The sequence below is a fragment of the Gracilinanus agilis genome, chromosome 4 (genome assembly GCF_016433145.1).
Source record: "Gracilinanus agilis isolate LMUSP501 chromosome 4, AgileGrace, whole genome shotgun sequence".
In the NCBI taxonomy this organism is placed as follows: Eukaryota; Metazoa; Chordata; class Mammalia; order Didelphimorphia; family Didelphidae; genus Gracilinanus; species Gracilinanus agilis.
In genome coordinates, this window is record NC_058133.1 from 346,957,275 (window position 1) to 346,974,735 (window position 17,461).

Genomic DNA, 17,461 nt, shown 5'->3' on the forward strand with positions numbered 1-17,461 from the left:
TACATCACTGCACTCACATATTCCCTGGTTACTTTGATGTTGATCCCTTCATCATTTCTTATAGCACAATAATATGCCATCAAATTTATATACCATAATTAGTTCCAGCCACTCCCAAAAAATTAGCACTCTTTTCCAGTTTGTGCTACCACAAAGACATGATATATGTGTGCATATTTTCTCAAAGCACATAATTTTCCTTATTTGTAAACTTTGTCAATCTGTCTTAAGATGGAAACTCAAGAGTTGTTTTAATTAGCATTTCTCTAATCATTAGTGATTTGGAGTATTTTTTAGTATGGCTATTAATAGCTTGGATATCTTTCTCTGAAAACTACCGGCTCAAATCTTTTCACCTCTTTATTAATTGGGGCATAGCGCTTATTTTAACAAATTTGAATTAATTCTCTATATATCTTAGAAATGAGATATTTATTAGAGACATGATGCAAAGATTATTTCCCATTAACCTGCTTCTTTTCTTTTTAACTGAACTAGTTTTGTTTGTAAAAAAGCTTTTTAAATTTTATAATAATCAAAATTATCCATTTTACCTTTTGTGATTCTCTCTAAGCCTTGTTTGGTCATGAACTCTTCTCCTATCCACAGATCTGACATAATTTCTTCCTAAGCTCTTATAATTTGTTTATGATGTCACCCTTTATGTCTTAGTCATGTACCCATTTGGAACTTATCTTGCTATATATAGTGGGAGAGGTTAGTCTACATCTAATTTCTGTCAGCCCACTTTCCAGTTTTCTTTCAAAAGGTGATACAAATATTTGAGATTTCTGGATTTATTAAACAGTTAGTCTATCCATTTGCTCAGTATATACCAAATCTGTTCCACTAATCAACTTTGTTTCTTAACTTGTACCAAATTGTTTTGATGATTACTGTTTCATATTATAGTTTGAGAGATGACCTCAATAGATAAATGTTGTATGCTGACTGTTCCACCAAAACTCTCTTCTCCCAAACACAACAATATTGAAATTAGGCCCATTAATAACCACCCATTGGCCTCTTAAGTGTTGAAATTTTTAAAAAGCATCAATTGATGCAGCAAATTTAATTTTCATCTTATTTTAAGAAATTACTACAGCCACCCCAATAGTTAGCAACCACTACCCTGATCAGTCAGCAAACATTAACATCAATGCAAGACCCTCTACCAGCAAAAGGCTGATGATGATTAGCACTTTTAAGTTAAGGGATGTACATTTAAAAAATTATTATTCATACGATTTAAAGGTTTATATTTATATAATTTAAATGCATAATATTGTAGCATACTTAGTAGACTACAGCGTAGTATAATATAACTTTTATACACACTGTGAAATTGACTTGCTTTATTGAAACCAAACACACAACATCTATGAGGTGTGCCTGTATATCTTAGAAAGAAACTATTTATCAGAGAAATTTGATGAAAGGATTTTTTTTTTTTAGGTTCCACTGGTCTGGACTTCCTGCTCTGATTATTTTACCAAATATTGATTTATTTGGGGACTGGATCTGGCACCTTTTTGACCTCTTCCTCGTCAAACTCACAAATCTGCTCTTTTCAGTATACAATGCAGGGTCTGAAACAGCTACTTACTCTGGATTACCACACATAGGCACAGGTCCTTTCCTTAACAACCAAGCTAAATTTTGGGCCAAATATTAAGAAGTTAGTAGTACCTAGATGGGTAGGCCTCTGCATGGTATTGTCAAAGCTGGGATAAAGCCCCAACCCTAATGTCTAAAGACTCGATGTCTCCCTACCTATGCCATCTTGAGCTAGAAAAATGACTAAATTTTTCCTGGATTTCTATATCATGAATCAAGGTTTCTAGATTTCTGTTTAATAGCTGTGGCTGAGTTAAGATTGTATGTACTGCCTAGTTCACCATCTTGCCAGATATTATCCTCAGCTTTTACAATGAGGAAATGGAAGTTTTAAGAGGTTAAATGACTAGATCATGATAAAACAACTAGAGAATGATGTAGGTATATCTTGCTAGTAATAGAATAATAGAAAAGCTTAAATTCAATTAAAATAAACACCTATTAAGTGCTTACTTTGTGTAGGGCACTGAGCTAAGAAAGGAAGCTTCCATGCTTGCATTTTATTTCAGAGAAACATGTACTCAAAATAGGTAAATACAAAATGCTTTCATGGAGATACAGTTAATAAATGGATGGGAATTGGGGGAAGAGACCAGGAAGACATTCTATCAAGGAAAAATGAGGAAATTAATTCCAGATGTGTTGGAACCATTCTTAGCAATTCTGAGAGAGAAAAGGCAATAAGGAGTGTAATAGTTAAAATTAAATTATAAGGCTGCTAGTGGCTTTAGTAGCTTTTTCATATCAAATAGTGATAGTAAAGAGAAAGGTAGGGAAGAGGTAGAGAAATAACTAGTTTACTAATCTCTTGGCCACCACAATGGATTGAAGCTCATCACTGACAGGGGGTTTCTTCAGGTTCCAAGCTCCAGCCAGGAGAGGAGGGGAGGGGAGGGGAGAAGAGGGGAAGAGAGGAGAGAGAGCTCACACATGGTAGTGCCTAGGTCTTCCTTATAAGCAATTTTCTCCACCCACTAGCTTGCCCACTTCACATCTCAGGAACCTATCACAGTTCCTTAGTTTGCCTGGCATAGGGGTGGGGGTGGGGGGCGTGGCTATGGGATCAGTTTCCCATCTCCTTGGTTTCAACTTCCTTTCCCTGAGGGTTTGTCTATACTTGCACCTCTCAATGGTAAAGGATCTTCAAGTCCCTGGTTGATGATGTCAAACAAAGCAACATAATGGGGAAGGGATTTCCCTTCCCACAGCAGTCAATGCAGTTTTTTTTGGACAGAAGCAGAATGACATGGTGAAATCTGTATTTTAGGCTTTGTCAATTTGGCAGTTATATAAGAATAGAGTGAAGAGGGAAGTCTCTGAAAGCATGCAGATCAATTAGGAAGTTATTACAATAGTCCAGATCAAAAACTGTTAAGGGCATGAAATACAGTGGAGGCTGTCAGTGGAAAGAAAAGAATATATATAAGAAATGTGGAGGTAAAAATCAACAAGACCTGTCAAGTGATTAGATATACAGAAATCGAGATGTATAAGAGTAGGGGATAGAGTTGGAAAAATAGGTACCTGTAAAGATAGAGAAGAGAAATATATAAATCTGGAAATAACTTGGTTTTGGGAGGAAATTAAGTTATACTTCAGATGTGATCAGTCTGAAATACTCATAAGATATCCAAATATAGCTAACTAGCAAGAAGGTGATAATTCTGATGAGATAGTAGGCTTGTTATAAAGATTTAGGAATCTTTTACAGAGAAATGTTCATAGAATAAATATGAGTTCAAATGGCTACCAAGGAAGAAAGTGAAAGGAGGGCTAAGAACAAGCCTTGAGAGACCTTCCACACTTAGTAGGGAAAGAGAAAAGGATTCTAAGGTAAGAGGGGTAATAGTACCAAGAAAGGTCAACATCACAGAAACCAAAGAAGAAAAGTTTGTCAAAAACCATAGAGATCAAGAACTACAGGAGTGGAAACAGAAGATAAACAACTGCTTGAACACATGAGTTGAGGTGGACATGATTGGGGATGTAGACTCAAAACTACCACACCAATGCAACTATCAACAATTCGGAAATAGGTCTTGATCAATGGTTAAAACCAGTGGAAATATGCATCAGCCATGGGGGGGAACCCGGGTGGGGCGAAGGGGAAAGATCACGAATTATGTAACCATGTTAACTTTTCTAAAAAATAAATATTAATAAATGTTTAAAAAAAACCCATAGAGATCAAGAAGTCAGTCAATAGGTATTTAAGTGTCAGGCACTGAGGATATAAAGAAAGATAAAAGACAGTCTATACTCTTGAGGAGCCCACAATTTAACTGGGGGAAACAACAGGTAAATAATTATGTAGAAACATGTTAACTAGAATTAAGAGGGATCAGAAAATGCTCCCTGTAGAAAGTGAGATTTCAGCTGGGATTTATAAAGGAAGAAAGGAGGTGAAGCGAGTAAAGAGAGCAATGTAGACATAAGAAACAGCCAGTAAAAATGCCTGGAGTTAGAGGATGGAGTCTCTTGTTTGTGGAAGAACAAGGAAACCAGTGTCACTAGATCTTAGTATGTAGAAGGGTATAAAAAAATACTGAAATATATGTAAGTATGTTGAGGATAGAAGGGAAATTGTCAGGTTATGAAGTGCTTTGAATGTCCAACAAGGATTTTATATGTGATCCTGGAGATGATATGGAAGAACCTAGAGTTGACTGAATATATGGGGGTAGGTGAGGAATGAAATAGTCAGGTCTATGCTTTAAGAAGATTACTCTGACAGCTGAGTGGAAAATAGACTGGAATGGAATGTCAGAGAAGGACATATGCAAAATGTAAAGGTTAAATTTAGTGGTTGGCCTTAAATTATATGAAATAATGTGGTCGCCAAAGTTATCATATCTCAAGTCAGAAGTGTATTTACAAAACAGAGCGGAAACAATAAAGTAGAGAAATGTGAGATTAGAGAAAATACCTATACTAGTCCTCAGGAAGGAGGGCCTGGTAGTAACTATGAGGCCTCCTCCAAAATGGAAGCTAGTCTCTTAAAAAAGTGGAAGCTACAATCCAAGCCTCAAAGTCTCCAGTGAAGTTCTCTTGAAGACTATCCACCAGACTCAACTTCACCAGACTGCCTCCAGCCCAAGGATTTCATGGCTTTTATGTAGGTTTCCTGTCTCTGCCCCTTTTCACAGGGGTCAATCACAAGCCTCCAAACTGTCCAGCACTGCCCAGGGGCAGTGTTGTGGGATAGACTTCTCATCTCTAAAGGTGTTAACTCACCTCCTAGGATTCAAATGTTTCTGAGTGTGTAAACTCCCAGAAGAATTCAAAAGTCTGGCAGTTTGAACTAGAAAAAAAGGGTGGAGCTCTCCAAGCATTATTGGCCTCCCACCCAGCACCAAGCAGTCAATTCACCAAGTGGTTCTCAGCTCCTCCACCTGGTTCAAGCTTGTGTTGATTCAATCAAAAGGTAGACAAAGCTGCAGGAGAGGAAACATAGAAGAGGAAACATAGAAGATAAACAATTGCTTGAACGCATGGGTTGAAGCAGACGTGATTGGGGATGCAGACTTGTAAGGACCACACCAATGCAACTAACAACAATTTGGAAATAGGCCCTGAACAAGGACACATGTTACAACCAGTGGAAAGGTGCGTCGGACATGGGTGGGGGGAGTGAAGGGAAAGTAGGAGCATGAAGCATGTAAACATGTTAAAAATGAATATTAATAAATGTTTAAAAAAAAAGGTAGACAAAGGAGAGTTAACCCTGTTCTCTTTAGTGAGGTACTAAATAGGGGTACTTAAGTTATTGTTAATTAAAACTTTAACTAGGCAAAGAGAACAAAGAATTTCCTTTCACAGAGAGATGTTAACAGAGGTAAAAACAAGAGGCCTTAGCAACAGAGAATGAGTAGTAGAGGATGACAACTAGGTTGCAAATCTGAGGGATGATGGTGGTGTCCTGGACAGTTACAGGAAGGGGGGAAGGGTTTTGGGGAAAGGATTAGGAGTTTAATTTTGGATTTGTAAAGTTTAAGATATTCATAGGACATCTAGCTGAAAGTATCTTATAGGTAAATGGGATGCAACTCTAGAGGTTAACAGAGATTAAAGCTGAATAAGTAGATAAGGATCATGAGTAATACAGGAGAGTTGATGATATCACTAAGTGAAATAGTATGGAGAAGAGAAGAGAAATACTATAAAGAGAAGAGAGTGACCCGGTTTAGGCATAGGAAATAATCTGAAACAAGATTTTGAAGAAGACTGAGTGGTAGTTAGATAAGTAGGAGGTAAACCAATCAGTCAATATTTATTAAGCATCATATAATGTGTCAACCACTTTGTTGAGTGCTGCAGTGTCATTTACACCAAAGAGGAGAGTATCAAGAAGATAGTGATCAATATTTTCAAAGGCCAAAAATTATGAGTTATAAATATTGTGGTCTCCATTTATAAAATATTAGCCCCAATTCAAAATGACTGTTAGCAGCTTTTATTTACAACATACAGATAGTAGAGATAGTGAAAGTGGGAAATATAGGAAGGAGACAAAACAGGTCTAGCCTACTAGCCCTAAGTGCTGCTCTAGTGAAGTCTGGTTCAGCCCCGAGCAGAGGCTTCCCCAAGACCTGATCTACAAGTGGATTTCCCAGTAGTCCTCAACCAGAAGTCCCAGTGGTTTCTTCAGCCAGAGTTCCAACACAGAATGCCTCCAAGGAAAAGCATGTCTCTTCAGCTCTACTCAATGATGCAGAATCCAAGGGAAGAGTTTCTCCATTGGAACCAGCCTCTCCAAAACCAAGGAAGCAAAATGTCTTCCTCCAACCCAGCTAACCAAGGCAGAGTGAATGAATCAGTCCTTGGGCTTGGCCTTTTATCCCCGTTTTTTCCAAGTTACTTCCTGTCTCTCCCCTTCTTTACAGGAACCAATTGCAGTCTCCCAATTTGCCTAGCACTGCCCAAGAGGGGGCAGTGCTTGTGACAGCCTTTGGGGGTGTAAACTAGTAGGTGACTTGTGAGCTCTCTTAATAGTTAGCTACTAAGTAGTACTTTAAGTTCTTGACTTGATTAGCTAAAAATAGACAAGGGGAGAGTTAATTCTATCTTCACATCAAGAAGGCCAGAGACTGAGAAAAGATCATTAGATATGTCAATAATTACGGGTGCAGCTAGTGGCTCAGTGGATTCAGAGAACCAGACCTAAAGACAGGTGGTCCTGCATCCAAATCTGACCTCAGATACTTCCTAGCTGTGTGACGACTACTACTACTACTACTACTACTACTACTACTACTACTACTACTACTACTACTACTACTAAAGAGAGGGAAAGGTTGGGGAGAAGTAGAGGGATACTTGACTTTCTAATCTATGACTGCTATTTATGGGCCTCTAGCTTACCTCAGACAAGGTTTCTCCACAAGCACAAGACCCTTAAAGACCTTGTGGTCTCCACTTATAAACTCTTTTCTCCACCTACAAACTCTCACATCTAAGGAACCAATCATAATTTCTTAATTTGCCTGGGCTACCAAGGGGGTGTCTTTCTGGGGGGGAAGGAAATTTGTTGACACTGCTTTTACATTGTGGCAATTTTTTAATATCCCACTCCTGTGAACCTTCAAATGTGGAATCAGCTTCCTGACTTGGTTGGTTCCTTGGTTCTTCCTTCCTCTGAGGGCTTATCTATACCTGATTTTATTCATTGGTGTTTAACCTCCAGGTCACTGAGAGATGACATTAAAAAGGAGAGATTTTGCTTCCCACAAGTGGAGAATGGATGGATCAAATAAGAATTTTTTTTTCCCCCAAATGGAAAAGATATGGAATATATAGGTACGTTTGTAGGTAACAAGAAAGCAGCCAAACTCCAGTTGGGTTTTCTCTCTTGCAAGGTAATAATTTTATGCCTCCCTAATTAATTCACTTAATTACCACAGGTTCCTCAAACCATTTCATTCCTCCTTAAATTTCTCATGGCTCCTCCTCCACCAGCCCTTTCATAAATTTGTAGTGGACCAAGTCAGTACAATTGCATGATTTTTTTTTTTAAACCACATTCATTCAGCAACAAGTCACAAGGAATCAAGGCAGTGGATGGTGGGAGTATTCCAAGGCTGAGGCTTAGCAGGGCAAAAATCATCAAAACAGGGGTTAAAGAACTCAAGAGAAGAGGATAGCAAGGAGCTGAACTGGTTCACTGTGTTAAAATGGAAAAACTATGTGAGTGTAGCTAGTGGGTGATGGCCCAAGAATGACTGAGGAATTAGAAGATCAGAGCCTGTGTGAATAAAGAACTGGGTTTGGGGTAGGAAAGTAAAGATAGAATGGCAATAGATTATGATCAGAAGGAGCATGGAAGTAATGGGGAGGATGGCAAGGTCCAGGATAAGACCACCTTTGTGTGTGGATGAGGGTAGAGTGGAGGAATAGGTCAAAAGAAATAAGCTCCTAACTGTGAGGTTAGGACATTTAAGTTAATATCATCATATACTAGTACAAGGGTAGGAGTTAAGGAAGAGAAAATATGAAGGATAAGGTTTGAGAAAAGGCCACTGGATTAAACAGTCAAATGATTGTTGGTCACTTTGGAAAGATAAGTTGTTTATTTGAGAGGTGCAGCTGGAAGCCAGAGTACAAGGGGCTGAGGCTTAGGAGAAGAGAAAATTGAAGTGTCATTATCAGTCAGCCCTTCTTAGGTATTTGACTTGTTTTGTGAAAGGGAAAAGAGGCATATGACAATAGCTTAAGGGAACTGTAAAAACAAGGGATGAGGGGGAGCAGGATCAGGGGCCTGTTTACAGATGTGGTAGGAAAGAAGCCTACCAATTTGAGCCTCTTTTCTGCCATCTTCATACAATACTATTTAAGTCACCAACCCTTCTCTTTCCTCATTCCCTACTCCTCCACCCCCACCCCTAGAATCTTGACATCTACCCATAAGAATCCTGACTCTGATGGGGGAAACTTTCACCTTATCTTGGCTGGAGTATGGCCACCATGTTATTTTCCCAACCACACTGCCATACCATGCTGCTGCATATACTCCCTATTCTTTACCATTTCCCTTTATAAAAGTGTCATTTTCTTCAATTAGAACATAAGCAATATGAGGGTGGGGGCTGTCTTGTTTGTATCCCAGGGGACATAATGCCTGGGGCTTGCTTCTGCACTTTTTTGAGTGAGTTCATTAGTGTGCTCTCACTAGTATGCTCTTGGGTTTGAAGTGCTCTCTCTCTGTCTCTCTCTCTCTCTCTCTGACTTAAGAAAAAAGTTATTTTGAAGGTTCACAGGAGTGGGATATTAAAAAATTGCCAGTGTAAAAAGTGTCAACAAATTTCCTCCCCTCCCCCCAAAGACAGGCAACCACAAAGTTGTTTTGAAGTATGAAGTGAGGGAGTGGTGAAGAACTTGAGACTGCCTCTAGTTTCTCAAAAAAGTAGAAGGAAAAGTCTCTTTTGATAAGTTTGTCTCCGTTTTAACATTTAAACTAGACGTATTAGAAGCAAAAACAAAACAAAAAAGAAAACAGAAAAAAAGGGCAAAACAAAAAAAGTTATAGTCTGTAAATCATGTTTGCTATGGAAAAAAGCACTGGATTTGGAATATAAAAATTTGGATTTAAAGTCTAGCTATGCTACTTACTATTAGCATGTCAGAATATAGCATGTCTGGGCTGCAGTTTCCTTATCGTAAAACAAGAAATTGGACAAGATGGATCTCTCTAAAGTTCCTATCAGTTCTAGTTCATTTCTGCCAATGGAACCCTGGAACTTAAGGAAACTAGTGTTTAGTAGTTACCATCCTCTTGGGTTGGTTCACAATAGTGTAAAAATCAGTCGGGAACAAGCAATAATTGATATACTTTCATTTTGTGAAAGCAATGACCACACATTATGGTTCTATTAACAAGGATAATTCAGAATATCTGACTTTACCAAATGAAAACAGATTGAACTGATTACTATTTGTAGTTAGTTGTCAGTTAAGGGCTGGATTTCATGCCATACACATTTCACTGTTCTCTTTTGATTTATTTTTAATTCTGTGGTTTTAAAGAATATTACTTTAAGGAAATACACAAAGAGGTCATAGCTTTTTAAGTGCACAATTCAGTGTTAAAAATACTTCAGCAGCTCTTAGTGCATAAATTGTACAAGTCAAGGATGATTCAAGCCCACGAGCTGATTACCTGTACTAAAACCCAAAAGGAAAATGTGTTTGAAGACAAAAAAATGCCAAGAATTGAGAAATATTCCTGTAAAAAAGACTAATCCTCAGAAAAGAAGCTAAGGGCCTGGCAGCTGCATTTATAACTGATTCCACTATAGCACATCATCATTTCTTACAGGTCGACAGAGGCAGTTGGTGAAGCAGTGGAGAAAGCTTAAGGGAGTAGAGGCAAAAAGAGCTGAGTTTAAATCTAGTGCCACACATTTAGTATGATTGAGAAAATCACTTAACTTCTTTTCTCAAGAGTAAAATGATGATAAATAATAGCACTAACCTCAAAGAGTTATTGTCAATTGAGAAAATCTTAGTATGGACTTGGATAGTAGGTGCAATATAAATGCTTAATTCATTGGAAATATGTGAAACTGGTAAAAAAGCAATTGTTAACTATTACTATGAAGAAAATACACTGGCAGTGCGCAAAATAATTCAAAGATAATTTCTAAGAGGGAAAAAAAAATTCACTTTTTCATTCAAGACTATACCAAAACCAAAGTAAGCCTATAAAACCTGAGCATAATCAACAGATTATAAAATGTTCTCTGAGGAAATTTTAGGCTTTTTTAAAAAACTTATAGTGATTCTTGAAATCTTGCTCTTTGTTAATATTGAAAATGATAAAGGCTGGCATAAATATATAAATTAGTATTTTAATTAAAGCCATGTTGATAGATAAAATCATTAGACCACGCGCTTGTAAGCATTCAAAACTGCCGCCTCCATACTGCCTCCTAGCCAAGCCCTCCTCGACAAAGAAGCCAGCACTCCCTCCTAACCCACGAGATTTAAGCGCTCCCCTGCGTCAAGACGTCGGAAACGGAAACCAGTTGGACCATGTTGGATCAAGGGAAATGTAGTTTTGATACATTTCCCTTGTCCATAGAAATATATACATTTTTAGATGGTTTCTTCCAATTTCCTTTTTACATCTTATATAGGTAATAATAATAATTCTGATAAATATATTGATGTATTGAGTAGTTCTGGAACTTACAGAAATTCACAATTGGAGGCAAAACAAGCTGTAACTCATGAAAAGTTAAGAAATTTATCCCAAAGATGGAGATAAACATGAACCAGTGGCCCGGGAATTCATCTGACAAACTCAATGAAGAAATAAAGAATGTGTCTTGTGAACTTGCTTATTAATCTTGTGATTTCAATGTCAAATACTATAAAACAAGTGATTAAATATTAAAATATGAAATTTGTCTATTTGTTGCAAAGATGTAAAAAAGTTATTATGCTTATTTAGTATGTATGAAGACAGCTAGGTGGTGAAGTGTACAGAGCAACAGGCATAGAATCCAAGAATATGAATTCAAATCTGGTCTCAGACATTTACCAGCTGTATGAAAATGGGCTTAAACTGTTTGCTTCAGTTGCCTCAACTGTAAAATGGGAACAATAAAGCACCTACCACATAGGATCAAAAATTGTGATAATTGAATGAGATTGTTGTAAAGTGCCTGACAGTCCCTATAAAAGTCACTATAAAAGGTTGTTCCTTTTTGTCTTATCCCATCCCAATAAATTTAGTTTACTTCGTCCAGTTAATCCACCAACCACTAGTAGCCCATACCCTAGAAATTTAAATTAGAAATACATTTTAAAAAGGAAATACCATAGCCTCTGAAAAGAACTCCCACTTCATTCTGACTGCCTAGCTGAATTCCAAAAACTGTCCCACCTAACTGCTCTTGAAATGTAGTAGACAGGGGGCAGCTGGGTAGCTCAGTGGATTGAAAGCCAGGCCTAGAAACAGGAGGTCCTAGGTTCAAATCTGGCCTCAGACACTTCCCAGCTGTGTGACCCTGGGCAAGTCACTTGACCCCCATTGCCTACCCTTACCACTCTTCTGCCTTGGAACCAATACACAGTATTGACTCCAAGATGGAAGGTATGGGTTAAAAAAAAAAAAAAGAAAGAAAAGAAAAGAAATGTAGTAGACAGAGTAGCTGGATTTGGAGCCAGAAGTCTAAATCCTGTTTCAGGCTGGAAAAGTTACCTAAGTGACATCCTCAGTTTCTTCACTTGCAAAATGGGAATAATGATACTTGTAGAGTTGTCATGAAGACCAAAAGCAATACTACACAGTACTTTGCAAACCTTAAAACAATAAATAATTGCTAGCTACTGTTATTACTGAAGGCAGCTAAGTGAGGAGTGGATAGAGCCCTGCCCTGGAGTCAGGAAGACTATCTTCCTGAGTTCAAGTCTGATTCCAGGCATTTAACTGTTTTGCTTCCGGTTCCTAACCCATAAAATGAGCTAGAGAAGGAAATGGCAAATCACTCCAGTATCTTTGCCAAGAAAACTCAAAATGAGGTCATGAAGAGACAAGATGTAACTGAATGAAAAATAATTATTGAAGTAGTGTGACCTGACTCCTTGCCCTTAAGTTTATTTTTTATCCACTTTAGCTTCTACCTCCTCTACCATTTTAAAATTTTCTCCTCTTTCACTTTTATCTATGCTCACATAGGTACAGCAATCATCCATCTCAGACTTTTTATATAATAGTATAAATTTGAAATACTAAGTTCCATTAAAAAATGAGGGGAAAATAAGTCTTTTATCAAACCCTGCATCTCAGAGGTTGTTGGTTCAAAGGATATGATCAAAATAATTAAAAGCCACTTCTCCCCTCATTAAGAGAGTAAACACAAGAAGAAATCCTCTTAGACTTTCTTGTCAGTATTTCAACTAGTCTCTTCCAGCAGCTGATCTAGAAAAAAAATTCTCATCTTGGGGTCCTCAGGCCCCTTTATGACTTTTTGGATAAATTTCAGAGGATGTCTTGAACTTGGATGAGGGGAAAAAATTACATCTTTTATCTTCACTAATCTCTAACTGAAATTTAAAATTCTTTCAATTATTTAAAACATTATTCTAAGAAGGAGTCACAGACTTCAAAAGATTGTCAGAGGTCTATGATACAATAAAAGTTAAAAAGTCCTGTTCTAGAAGAAACAAGACTCATCTCTCTCAGTTCAGTTCCACACTGACAGAGTAAACTAACTACACATAGCTATCCATTTCTATTTCCTAATGGTGCCAGACTAAGTCTGGTTGGAAATCACATGTGATTCTCAATCCCCTTTTGTGTGCCACTCAATGAATATGAAATGTAAAATTAGGCTTTGGGAGAAATAAAAGGAGCTTCATAATTCTAGATTGGGGTAACTAAATGGTAGAGGGAATGTCAAAACTAGAGTCAGCAAGATTCAAGTTCAAATTCAGTCTTTGAACTAGCTTTGTGACCCTAAGCAGATCACTCAATCTATTGCCTCAGTTTCTTTACCTGTAAAACAGGGAAAATAACAGTACTTACCTCACAAATGACAGTAAAGGAAAGTGATAAATGTTGGAAAAGATGTGGCAAAATTAGGACACTAAAGAATTGCTGGTGGTGTTGCAAACTGATCCAACCATTCTGGAAGGCAATTTAGAACCGTATCCAAAGAGCTATAAAACTGTATATATCCTTTGATTCAGTAATACCACTACTGGGTCTGTATCCCAGAGATAATAAAAAAAGGGAAGGGACCCATTTGTACAAAAACATTTATAGCTGCTCTTTTTGTGGTAGCAGACAATTGGAAATTATGAGGATAGCCTTCATTTGGGGAATGGTTGAACAAATTGTGGTATATATTGGTGATGGAATACTATTGTGCTACAAAGAAATGATAAGCAAGATGATTTCAGAAAAAGCTGGAAAGATCTTCGGGAACTGATGCAGAGTGCAATAAGCAGAACTGGAAGAACACTGTACACAACAACAGCAATACTGGGCAATGATTATCTTTGAAAACTTGTCTACTCTCAGCAATGCAATGATCTGGGACAATCCTGAAAGACTTATGATAAGGAATACTATCTACCTCCAGTGAAAGAACTGTTGGAGTCATCTTTCACATCAGCGTATTTTTAGCTTTTAGGGTGGTTTTGGTTACATATAACTTTGCTCTTATAACAATGACCAATATGGAAGTGTGTTTTGCATGGTAATTAAAAAATAAAATTAAAAAAATCAAATAAGATATTAGTAGTAAAGCATTTAACACAATACTTAACTATAGTAAACACTATATAAATGCTAGTTATATTTTGTTTCCATACAGAAGTAGAAGGGCTCTAAGAGTCAATATCATGTATTTCTTTAAGTGGAACCCTTAATAATATTACAGAAAAGCATTTTAAATTAATTTTATTCTTAGGAGTTCTACAAAAGTTTTTGTTTTAAAGGTAAGGGTTTAATCACTAGCTTATAATTGATTCAACTTATACCATTCATCTGGCATATCACGTACGATTTTATGGCATTTCTTATAATGTTAATTTGAACTGCTATTGCACTCTTTTTATATAACTGTTCACATTTCTTACTTTTTAAACTTCTTCAGGGCAAAGATCATGTCTAACATGTCTTCAGTATAACCCACTGTAACTAACACAATGTCTTGAATATATTAGGCACTCCAAAAATTGATCCATTGTTACCAAGTAAATACTTTAATTTTGTATTCCATGTATTACACCCTTAAATATTTTTATTTGATATCTTTTGTTTTTATATATTGACTAAACCTCAACTTGAAACCCTTCATCACTTCATCCTAGAGAAGCTATCTTTTATGACAAAGGAGGGAGGGAGGAAGAGAAAGGGAGAAATTTCAGTGAAACCAATCATACCTCTGCATAATAGAAGTGCCTTGTTGAATTTGTTCTGAAGCTAAATAACAATTACATTCTAATGTTACTATGTTTCCTCTACAAAACCATATTAAAAATAAACAGCTACTTTAATTTTAGGCACCTCTCATAGGTATAAAGGCTAGCTCCAAAAAACTTAAAATAGCCAACATGGCCAGCATTGTTCTGACAGAAGTTATCCTGTTTTGATCAGATGAAAGGACAGTAAGCCACCATTTCTCTTGAGCAATTTGAGGAATCTGGAAAAATAGTATCAACAGCGGAGGGGAAAAATTAATTACCAACAGCTACAACAGATCACATATGATGGAGGCACACAATCTAGCATGACATTACATAGCTTCAGAAGCAAAGAGAATCTTTTTCAGTTACTAAGATAATCTTATTTCATTTTTTCTTTAAACTAGAGTTACAAAAGATCAATATTTAGTTTTGGAACCCTAAATTTATTGGTTTAGTTGTCTATCATTACCATTGACTAAATATAAACAAAGGCAATTATTTACTTTAGTCTTTAGGAGAAAAAAGTTCTAATTAGATGTCTTAATAGGGACTCCATCTATTCTTGCTTAATAAAGCAGTACTAGTGTTTTTCGTTTCCTATGAAGAGGAACTGAAGTTCTTCCAAGAAAAAGTTCCACATAAAAAAATACACTTCCATTTCAGTGAGTCTGTTCACATGAGAAAGATGAAGTTCACATGCACAGTAATGTAGAGGTCAAAGATGTCCAATTTTAGTCCTGGCTCTTAATTACTACTTGTGGGATTTGGGGTCTCTGAGCCTCAATTTCATTACCTGTAATAAGATCTGCTCTTCTCTCATAGGGTTACTGTTATAATTAAAGTAAGTATAACACTCTTTAAACATAATAGGTGAATATAAATGAATTATCAACTAAAATTAAAGTCCTGGTATCTACTGCTAGATTTCATAAAATTAATAGAAACCTCAGAGCTCATCTAGTCCATTTTACAGAAAAGAAATCTGAGGCCCAAGGAGGTTAAATGTCTTCTGCAAGATGGAAAAGATAATCTGTACTTCAGGCAGGATTTAAAATCAAGTCCTCTGACTCCTAAAGCTGATGCTCCTACCACTGGTACCAGCTATTTCATAATACTCTGAAACAAAGTATAATGCTTTTCTAATCAAACTTCACCAAAAAAAAAAAAGTATCATATCTCACAGGCTCCAATACACAACTTCTTTAATCTATGTCATTTCCTATATAAAGTATTTGGACAATAATAACTTAAACGGAATTTTTAAAAAATTCTAATTTTGTGCTCACTGGCCCTTAACACAGGAATGACTAAGTTGGCCATTTCATTTGCTTAGTGAAAAAACCCAGTAATAGTAGCTTGAAAAGTAGTGACAAGTTTACTCTTGACCAAGTTTCTGAATATTTTAATTGAATTTGAACTTAAATGTAACAGTAACAAATGTATAGTAAATAGAAGCAATAAGGGAAAATGGAGCTTTGGTTAGGAGCTTATTCCATTTATTATTCAAAAGATTGGATAACAGTCGCATTTTTGCTTCAAGGTGGTGCATACTGAGCCTAGAGTGGGTCTTTCTAAATTCAAATCCAGCTCCAGACATGTGTGATCCTAGGCAAGTCACTTATCGGTCTCAATTTCTTTATCTGAAAATGGGAAAAATGACAGCACCTACCTGCCAGAGTTGTTCAGACGATAAAATGAGATATAAAGTACCATGCAAACCTTTAAAAAACTTTACAAATGCTAGAAATTAGTATTTTTTGTTGTAGTTGTATTTATACTCTTACCATTAATTAAATGGTATGTGCTTGACTAAAATGGTTTTGTATGGATTGTGGTCGTTTGGAGGAATCTTAATGTAATGTTTATTAGAATGCCAAAAAGCAAGAGTTAGCTTCCATCATGTTGGTCAACATATACTGAAGGCCTCCAGAGAATAGTTACTGAAAAATACCATGGAGACAAAGGGAACAACATTACACTAGAATTCCAGACATCCAAAAGCTTACAGTATAACAAGGAAGATAGGATAAAAATCCTCGAAACACAAGCAGTACCATAAGACCTAATTTCAGCGGACCGTCTCTCTGCAGTGTTGGACAGGTACCTCTTAATGGTACTAGAGCAGTAAGAACAGCAAAAGGAGCGCCAGGATCTTACTTTGCACATGCGTGTACTGCTGCCTAGTCTCTTCCCACCCCCCACCCCCCAATCCTCACCAGGGTGTTCCCAGCGCGCACGCGCAGTGCTCAACGGCCAGCCCGGAACCTGACAATTATCCTCCTCTCATCTAAGGGACTTGCCCCGAAAGAAGAGGTAGCATTCCCGCCAGCGGGGATGCATCCCCGTCGCAGAGGGCGCTGCTGCTCCAACTAGGCCTAACAACTACCACGGTCACCTCCGGCGGGAGGAGGGGGGGAAGGGGGATGGGGAGGGAAGTACTTGGCGGCCGCAGGCAACGCACACAACCAACCCGTTTATAGTTCCACGCTCCCTGCTCCACGAGGTCCGTAGTGGGAGGCAGCGACCCAATGAGTCCCAGTGTCCAACATTTCTCTAACACTCACCCACTCTGGCTCCGGGACACCGCCGCAGATGCGGTCGCTACAGCGTCTTCTCCACCCCCTTCACTCCTTCCACTTCTTCTCGAACAAGACAAGATGGCGCCAGAGCGCTGTCACCCGGAAGCAACTGTTGACAACATCCGGTCTGCCACCCAAGCCATATTGTTTAACCCGCCAGGGGTGTGGACACGTGACTTGGTCTCGCTTTGCCCCGTTGGCCGCCGTCCTGGAAACGTTTAGAGGAAAGAGTTCTGTCGACTTCCTTTTTCTCACTTATATGGCCAGGTTGGAACAAATGAGGATGTAGTTTCTCGGGATGTCTTCACCACGGCCCTTAACAAATGCTACATTTCATGAAAGCCTCTTTT

General features: G+C 37.6%; 1 protein-coding gene across 2 annotated transcripts in view; it reads right to left on the bottom strand.

Annotated features, from left to right (window-relative positions):
• PNISR (PNN interacting serine and arginine rich protein) overlaps nucleotides 1-17,196 on the bottom strand; it is a 45,855-nt gene extending 28,659 nt beyond the window's left edge. For both annotated transcript variants that reach the window (XM_044676579.1, XM_044676577.1), the window contains exon 1: nucleotides 17,097-17,196. The gene's annotated coding sequence lies outside the window, so the exon portion shown is untranslated. The remainder of the gene's footprint in view (nucleotides 1-17,096) is intronic.
• Nucleotides 17,197-17,461: the final 265 nt, after the last annotated feature.